General features: G+C 40.2%; 1 non-coding gene across 1 annotated transcript; it reads right to left on the bottom strand.

Moving 5' to 3' along the window:
* Nucleotides 1-6,725: 6,725 nt before the first annotated feature.
* LOC139036701 (U6 spliceosomal RNA) lies at nucleotides 6,726-6,832 on the bottom strand. Its single transcript, XR_011489535.1, has one exon. It is a non-coding gene; the product is annotated as a U6 spliceosomal RNA (small nuclear RNA).
* Between the last annotated feature and the right edge of the window lie 2,928 nt (nucleotides 6,833-9,760).

Below are 9,760 nucleotides of genomic sequence, written 5' to 3'. Positions count from 1 at the left end.
ATCATGCAGTACTGTGTCCTGCCTTCAAAAAGATTATGTGCCTTCTAAGAGGTCAGTCATCAGAAGCCCAGAAATATTAAGTGACTTATCTAGAATTATACAAGTAGGAAGTGATGGAGGAAGGACCAGAACCAAGATTTTTCTAGCTGCGAGTTTTGTACTTTTCCTGTTAAAATGAATATGACAGGTTGAGAGTGTGGCACCATCTTCTCTTCCATTAGTGTTCATGTATACTACCTACTTCACGTTAAATCTCTGGCCTTCCAGAACTTGAAACAAAGTGTGGGGCATCTTGTGTGTGCATCTACAGTCCTTAGTCAATTTTAAAATGTTTGTATTTTTTTTAATGTCTAAGAATGCCTTATACAGTAAAATGCATATATTAGACTTTCACAATAATGGCTTAAAGAAAACATAAGGAAACATTAACTGATTAATTCTGGATTGTGGGTTGGTATTTTTCTTCTTATTTCTTGTTTATATCTTCCTATGCTTTTCTTTTTTTTTAGCCATGACTATTTCATAGCTTATCGTTAATCAAAACTGATTTCTTTATAAAAAGGAGGTTGATATTCCTGAGTCCATATTTTATTTCTCAAAAAAGGAGGAAGGTTTCTTTTCTTCATTGAGGACAAATATATACATATTCAAGGTAAATATCTAACATGATAATGCATTACTTAAATTTTTTTTTAATATCACAGACTCCTTAAATCATCTTTTGAAATTTATGAACCTACCCTCAGAGAAATACAATTACACATAGAAACAAGACATTGTAAACACTTTTGGAGGTTCCCAGATCCCCTGAATTTCATTCATGTAAACCCTCTTGGTGTTGCTCAAAGAAAGAGCTATGATTTTCATCTGAATACCTAGGATGTTTGTATGAAATGAAATTTCCCAAACCTCCTCCCAGACTTTCTGAATAAGAGGGATCAGCGGGTCCCAGGAATCTGCCTCTCTCACAAAACTGTCTTCCCTACCCTCCAAGCAAATAGAATGCACAGCAAATGTCAGAATCTCAGGGCCTAGGCATCTATAGATCTCATCTTAAGAATCCTAAGAATAACGAAAACGAAAGCGATAGAGAATCCCTAGTGCCAGTTCTTGAGATTAGGGATCTGAGCAGGAGTTTGTCAAGTAAGGGTGCACCCAACTGAGGAAGGCGCAGAGCATGGCAAAAATAGGAACTAACCACAAGTCTGCCTGGAAACTGGAAAGAATCCAAGGCAGTTAGAAGGTCTCGTACTGAATCATGAGCCAGGCTATCAGAGTGGCATGCAGAAGTCACGAGGCTAAAAATAATTATGCCACGCTTGGGCTTCTGTGGTTTAAGGAGAATAATTGATGTTTAAAGTAGCCTTGGTGACATACAGTTTTGTTTCTCATTGTGGGACTATAGGGGGATCCCACGAACAAGTATGGAATTAGTATTTCTCTAAAAAAAATTAGAGACATCACTTTTCCCACAAAGGTCCATCTAGTCAAAGCTATGGTTTTTCCAGTAGTCATGTACAGATGTGAGAGTTGGACCATAAAGAAGGTTGAGCGCCAAAGAATTGATGCTTTCAAACTGTGGTGTTGGAGAAGACTCTTGAGAGTCTCTTGGACAGCAAGGAGATCAAACCAATCAATCCTAAAGGAAATCATTCCTGAATATTCATTTGAAGGACTGATGCTGAAGCTGAAACTCCAGTACTTTGGGCACCTGATGCAAAGAACCAACTCATTGAAAAAGACCCTGATGCTGGGAAAGATTGAGGGCAGAAGTAGAAGGGGGTGACAGAGGATGAGATGGTTGGATGGCATCACTGACTCAATGGACACGAGTTTGAGCAAACTCCAGGAGATAGTGAAGGACAGGGAAGCCTGGCATGTTGTAGTCCTAGGGGTTGCAAAGAGTCAGACACGGCTGAGTGAATGAACAACAAAGAAAAGGTAGGGATTCATGAGTCCTTCAAAAACTGTTCTGGAATTATTAAATGTTAACAGTAGGGGAAACCTTACTAATAATCTCTGCCAACTTTCTTGTTTAAAAGAATAACATACTTTAAAGTTTATCAAAGCTTTGCTTAGTCATTTTCATCAGAGATAATACTTCTATGAGATATATAATAGGTTTATCTAAGGCACATTTCCTTGTGTTGGATTGAGATAAAAAATGAGAGTGTAGCTTGCCTCTGAGTCACACGCTGGCAGAGCTGAGTTTGCAAGCTGTTCTATTTCCAGACAATTTCTTAACTTATGCAATGCCCATCCCAGATAGGCCATACTTGAGTATTTATGCTTTAGGTTATGTAAATCTGTACGTAGCCTTTGCCCAAGTAATACACTCTTTACAAGCTAAGGAGTAAGAAAACGTATTTTTTAGATGTTATTTATTTATTTGTATTATGGAACAACTTTTAAGCATATACAAAAGTAGAGAATAACATAGCCATCATCTACATCATCTACATACCCATCACCTAGCTTCATCAATTACTAACATTTTGTTAGTCTTGTCCCATCCTCCTCTGCTCCTCCCTGGGCTGGAGCATTTTTTTCCCTTTATTTTTATTAGTTGGAGGCTAGTTACTTTACAGTATTGTAGTGGTTTTTGCCATACATTGACATGAATCAGCCATGGATTTACATGGTTCCCCATCCTGAACCCCCTTCCCACCTCCCTCCCCATCCCATCCCTCTGGTCATCCCAGTGCACCAGCCCTGAGCATTTGTCTCGTGCATCCAACCTGGACGGGCGATCTGTTTCACACTTGATAATATACATGTTTCAATGCTATTCTCTCAGATCATCCCACCCTCGCCTTCTCCCATAGAGTCCAAAAGTCTGTTCTGTACATCTGTGTCTCTTTTTCTGTCTTGCATATAGTGTTATCGTTATCATCTTTCTAAATTCCATATATATGTGTTCGTATACTGTATTGGTCTTTATCTCTCTGGCTTACTTCACTCTGTATAATGGGCTCCAGTTTCATCCATCTCATTAGAACTGATTCAAATGAATTCTTTGTAATGGCTGAGTAATATTCCATAGTGTATATGTACCATAGCTTCCTTATCCATTCGTCTGATGGGCATCTAGGTTGCTTCCATGTCTTGGCTATTATAAACAGTGCTGCGATGAACATTGGGGTACACATGTCCCTTTCAGTTCTGCCTTCCTCAGTGTGTATGCCCAGGAGTGGGATTGCTGGGTCATATGGCAGTTCTATTTCCAGTTTTTTAAGGAATCTCCACACTGTTCTCCATAGTGGTTGTACTAGTTTGCATTCCCACCAACAGTGTAAGAGGGTTCTCTTTTCTCCACACCCTCTCCAGCATTTATTGCTTGTAGACTAAGAAAACATATTTTAAACAGTTACCACAGCATGAAGTCTTCTACCCGGCATGTGACTCATCACCACAGCAGAGAGGTTGACTACAGCAAGGAAGAGGTGGACTGCAAGAAGTTAGTAACAAAACAAAACAAAACAAAACAAAAAGAAGTTAGTAACACTGAAATCTGAGCCTCCTTCTACCAGAGCAGAAATGCTTTCAGAAAACGTGACCTCACTGGGTTGAATTATATTTGTGGTGAATTAACTGGATATGGAACACCAGACTGGTTCAAATTGGAAAAGGAGTACAACAAGGCAATCTACTGTCACCCTGTTTTTTAACTTCTATGCATAGTATATCATGTGAAATGTGGGGGCTGCATATGAAGCGCAAGCTGAAATCAAGGTTGCTGGGAAAAATACCAATAACCTCACATGTGCAGATGATACCACCCTAGTGGTAGAAAGCGAAGAGTAACTAAAGAGCCTGTTGATGAAAGTGAAAGATGAGAGTGAAAAGCTGGCTTAAAACTCAACTAAGTTTTCAAAAAACTTTCAAAACACTAAGATCATGGCATCCAGTCCTATCACTTCATGGCAAATAAAAGGGGAAAAAAATGGAAATAGTGACAGACTTTTTTTCTTGCGCTCCAAAATCACTGCAGATGGTGACTACAGTCATGAAATCAAAAGACGCTTACTCCTTGGAAGGAAAGCTATGACAAACCTACACAGCATGTTAAAAAGCAGAGACATTACTTTGCCAACAAAAGTCCGTCTAGGCAAAGCTATGGTTTTTCCAGTGGTCATGTATAGATGTGAGGGTTAGACCATAAAGAAGGCTGAGCACTTAAGAATTGATGCCTTTGAACTGTTGTGCTGGAAAAGACTCTTGAGAGTCCCTTGGACTGCAAGGAGATCAAACTAGTCAATCCTAAAGGAAACCAGCCCTGATATTCATTTGGAGGACTGATGCTAAAGCTGAAACTCCCAAAAATTTGTCCACCTGATGCGAAGAGCCAACCCACTGGAAAAGACCCTGATGCTGGGAAAGATTGAGGGCAGGAGGAGAAGGGTATGACAGAGGACGAGATGGTTGTATGGCATCACTGACTCAATGGACATGAGTTTGAGCAAACTCCAGGAAATAGTGAATGACAGGAAAGCCTGAAGTGTTGCAGTCCATGGGGTCGCAAAGAGTCAGGCATGACTTAGTGACTGAACAACAATAAGAGGTCCATTAGCCCATAAGCAAGTGAAAGTTCGCATCCTGTAAATACTCTAATAACTTGTATATTAAACTGTTCTTATTTATGCATCCATTTATCTATTTAATAGTATTTATTGTCAATCAGGGTACTAAGTGCAGGCGATAAAGTAGAGGATAAGACTGATACGCTTTCCAGCTTACAGAGCTTACAGGCATACTGGGGAGTCAGCCATCAAACAGATTAAATACCCATATAATCATGAAATGAAATTTTCATTAAGTTCTATTAAGTGAAACACAGTATTTTAATTTATACTTGGTGGTTAAAGACTCTCTTTAGAGATGACACTGGGCTGAGATCTGAAGGGTATGTAAGTTACCAGCTGAAGCTGGGTAACCAGGTTGTTACCAAGACGGGAGAGTGTGCTCAAAGACCTTCAAAGAACCCAAAGAAGATCTGTGTGACTGAAGAGCTACAAACAGGAAGAAGTGTGTCAGTAGAAGACCCGGAGGGAAGCAGGTTCAGGCAGGAATCTTAAGGTAGTTCAGACTAGCTTGAGAAATCCTAGCTATATAGGTGTTGCTGTGAATGATTGTTCTTACCTACCAGAGTGTGTTTTGGGAGAGGTACACTTCAGCTGCCAGAGTGCTGTGTTTTCAGGGACATACTCTTTTACAACAACCTGTGACTAAAACATTTTCAGCCAGGAATTCATTTTTAAAAGTTTGCCTTGGTTAGGCAAGTTCAGTAAATTGTTCCAAGCATTCAACATATTCCAGTTTTGAGTGGTATGAAAAGGTAAGCTTTTATTTAGATCTATACAGTTAACTGGGCTTCCCAGGTGGCACTAGTGGTAAAGAATTCGCCTACCAATGCAGCAGATATAAGAGACACGGGTTCGATCCTTGAGTGGGGAAGATTCCCTGGAGGAGTGCATGACAACCCACTCCAGTATTCTTGTCTGAAAAATCCCATGGACAGAAGAGCCTGGAGGGCTCTTAGGGTCTCAAAGAGTCAGACATAACTGAAGCAACTTAGCAAGCATGCACAATATGGTTAACTCATATTTTTAAGCAATAACATTGCCCAATGTTTGTGCAGATTTGGGGTGTGAATATGATGTCTCAGATGGTAAAAGAAATTTTACAGATGTGATTAATTTGGAAAACTCAGCATTGGCCACAGGACCAGAAAAGGTCAGTTTTCATTCCAATCCCAAAGAAAGGCAATGCCAAAGAATGTTCAAACTACTGCACAATTTCACTCATCTCACACGCTAGCAAAGTAATGCTCAAAATTCTCCAAGCCAGGCTTCAACAGTATGTGAACCATGAACTTCCAGATGTTCAAGCTGGATTTTTTTTTTTTTTGTAGTGGTTTTTGCCATACATTGACATGAATCAGCCATGGATTTACATGTGTTCCCCATCCCGATCCCCCCTCCTGCCTCCCTCTCAATTCCATCCCTCTGGGTCTTCCCAGTGCACCAGCCCTGAGCACCCGTCTCATGCATCCAACCTGGGTTGGTGATCTGTTTCACCCTTGATAGTATACTTGTTTCAATGCTGTTCTGTCAGAACATCCCACCCTCGCCTTCTCCCACAGAGTCTAAAAGTCTGTTCTGTACATCTGTGTCTCTTTTTCTGTTTTGCATATAGGGTTATCGTTACCATCTTTTAAAATTCCATATATATGCGTTAATATACTGTATTGGTCTTTATCTTTCTGGCTTACTTCACTCTGTATAATGGGCTCCAGTTTCATCCATCTCATTAGAACTGATTCAAATGAATTCTTTGTAATGGCTGAGTAATATTCCATAGTATATATGTACCATAGCTTCCTTATCCATTCGTCTGCTGATGGGCATCTAGGTTGCTTCCATGTCCTGACTATTATAAACAGTGCTGTGATGAACATTGGGGTGCACATGTCTCTTTCAGATCTGGTTTCCTCAGTGTGTATGCCCAGGAGTGGGATTGCTGGGTCATATGGCAGTTCTATTTCCAGTTTTTTAAGGAATCTCCACACTGTTCTCCATAGTGGCTGTACTAGTTTGCATTCCCACCAACAGTGTAAGAGGGTTTCCTTTTCTCCACACCCTCTCCAGCATTTATTGCTTGTAGACTTTTGGATAGCAGCCATTCTGACTGGCAAGTAATGGTACCTCATTGAGGTTTTGATTTGCAAAAATATGGAACGCTTCACAAATTTGCGTGTCACCCTTTCACAGGGGCCATGCTAATCTTCTCTGTATCGTTCCAATTTTAGTATATGTGCTGCCGAAGTGAGCACCAAGCTGGATTTAGAAAAGGCAGAGGAACCAGAGATAAATTACCAACATCCATTGGATCATCAAAAAAGCAAGAGAATTCCAGAAAAACATCTGTTTTATTGACTATGCCAAAGCCTTTGACTATGTGAATCACCACAAACTGTGGAAAATTCTGAAAGAGATGGGAATAGCAGACCACCTGGCCTGCCTCCTGAGAAATCTGTATGCAGGTCAAGAAGCAACAGTTACAACTGGACATAGAACAACAGACTGGTTCCAAATCAGAAAAGGAGTACATCAAGGTTGTATATTGTCACCCTGCTTATTTAACTTATATGCAGAGTACATCATGCGAAATGCTGGACTGGATGAAGCACAAGCTGGAATCAAGATTGCCAAGAGAAATATTGATAACCTCAGATATGGAGATGACACCACCCTTACGGCAGAAAGTGAAGAAGAACTAAAGAACCTCTTGATGAAAGTGAAAGAGGGGAGTGAAAAAGTTGGCTTAAAACTCAGCATTCAGAAAACTATGATCATGGCATCTGGTCCCATCACTTCATGGCAAATAGATGGGGAAACAGTGGAAACAGTGACAGACTTGATTTTTTTGGACTCCAAAATCACTGCAGATGGGGACTACAGCTATGAAATTAAAATATGCTTACTCCTTGGAAGAAAAGCTATGACCAACCCAGACAGCATATTAAAAAGCTGAGACATTACTTTACCAACATAGGTCTGTCTAGTCAAGGCTATGGTTTTTCCAGTAGCCATGTGTGGATGTGATAGTTGGACTATAAAGAAGCTGAGAGTCCAAGAATTGATGCTTTTGAACTGTGATGTTTGGAGGAGACTCTTGAGAGTCCTTTGGACTGCAAGGAGATCCAACCAGTCCATCCTAAAGGAAATCAGTCCTGAATATTCATTGGAAGGACTGGTGCTAAAGCTGAAACTACAATACTTTGGCCACCTGATGTGAATAACTGACTCATTGGAAAAGACCCTGATGCTGGGAAAGATTGAAGGCGGAGGAGGAGGGGATGGTAGAGGATGAGATGGTTGGATGGCATCACTGACTCGATGGACATAAGTTTGAGCAAGCTCTGGGAGTTGGTGATGGATAGGGAAGCCTGTGTGCTGCCATCCATGGGGTCGCAGAGTCAGACATGACTGAGCGACTGAACTGAACCGAGATAGATAGGGTTTCTGGGATTCGTCACCTGGGTTCATGTGCTCACAAGAGGGGAACAGGCAGAGACAGAGTCAAAGAAGGAGATGTGAAGATGGATGAAGAGGTGGTGGAATTATATAACTGCTGGCCTTGAAGTTGGAAGGAGGCTACAGAGCAGTGAATGCAGATGACCTCCAGAAGCTGGAAAAGGCTAGCTGGGCTAGCCAGGAGGGCTGTTTGTTTCACCTGAGGTTCTCACTCAGTCCTTGGATTTTCGTTTGTTCCATTTTTATGGGCTTTTCCCTTTCTTTGTCTTTTAGCCAATGCCATTTTGGACTCCTTTTTCCTATTCTAACTACCTAACATTAGCATTCCACCAACTTTCAGTTTCCACTTTTGCTGATGATGTCAGTGATTACTCCTTTGAGGTTACTCCATATATGAATTTCTCTCTGTCTTCCTTTATATTTATTCTATGTGTTTGGTGTTCTGTAGTTTTCCTGGCTTGGTATTTTATTTATTTTTTGCTGTACTGGGGCTTTGTTGCTGCATGGGCTTTTCTCTCGTTGTGGAAAGCAGAGGTCACTCTCTGGTTGCAGTGGCTTCCCTTATTGTTTTTATTTGTTCCTTTTCACTTACTTTAGTTCACTCTTTATACTTTCTCCTAAAGTTACCTTTAGGCTCCTTTCTAAAATTTTCTGATAGCAGTATAAAACGTTGCTTTCCTAGTACTAATAGATCCTGTATTTGAGGTCTTTTTGTTGTTTTGCTTATTTTCTTTTATGGTGATTTATTTTCTTGTTTACTTTGTTTCCATCACGTTCTACTCATCATTCTCAGGTTATTTTTAGGGAAAACCTGAGGTCTTGGATGGAGGTGACTTTCTCCATCCAGAAATTAACTTGCCTTCTTGACAGTTGCCTTTAGACATATGCTAACTTGGGATTACTTTAAACTTAATTTACAGCTTCAGGTGTTTGGGTTACTCAATGGAAGAAAATTTGATCTCCAAATATTTGTGTTAGTTTAATTATGCAATTAGTTTTGCCCTTAAGGGGTAGATTTGTAAGGAGCCAGTTGGTATGAAGAACATGTCTTTAGACACTGTGTACCTGCCTGTGTACCTCAAGGAGTATCAGATTTTGCTTCCTGTTTTTCTTGTTGTGCAGGAGAACCAAATGTGCTTCAGAACCAAAGGTCAAATCCTGTGGTTGGGCATTCATCTGTTTTTTAATACAATATTTTAAATTTTCAACAGGGCTGTTGATCTGAATAATCTAGCCTAATGACTATATAATATTTAGTTTTTCATAAAAATAGAGCAAAACATAGTTCAAGTTGTCAAATCTCAGGTAGGTGATGTTTTGAAAACTTGGATTGATTGCAGACATTCAAGGATTTTTTTTTTTTGCCACACCACGTGGCATGTGGGATCTCAATTTTCCCAGATCAGGGATTAAACCTTCAATCCCTGCAGTGGAAGTGCAGAAGGCTGGACCTTCAGAGAAGGCCCAATGGTTACTTTTTAATTTGAGACACAACCTGACCAAGTTAGGCATTTTGAAATGGATACTATTCCTTAACAACTCTGCTCACTTTAGTGAACCTGCTCTCCTTTCCCCCAGAGGGTCACAAAGCTCAAATAGGTCTGTGTAGGCAATTTGAAGACCTACTCATGTGGAAATTCATTTTAGCTATAGTTGATTTCCCAAATTCAATTTATTTACTTATCTCAAGGAAAAGTTCTGTCTCTAAATACAGTCACATTCTG

The sequence above is a fragment of the Odocoileus virginianus genome, chromosome 1, assembly GCF_023699985.2.
Source record: "Odocoileus virginianus isolate 20LAN1187 ecotype Illinois chromosome 1, Ovbor_1.2, whole genome shotgun sequence".
Classification (NCBI taxonomy): Eukaryota; Metazoa; Chordata; class Mammalia; order Artiodactyla; family Cervidae; genus Odocoileus; species Odocoileus virginianus.
This window is presented reverse-complemented; position numbering and strand designations above follow the sequence as displayed.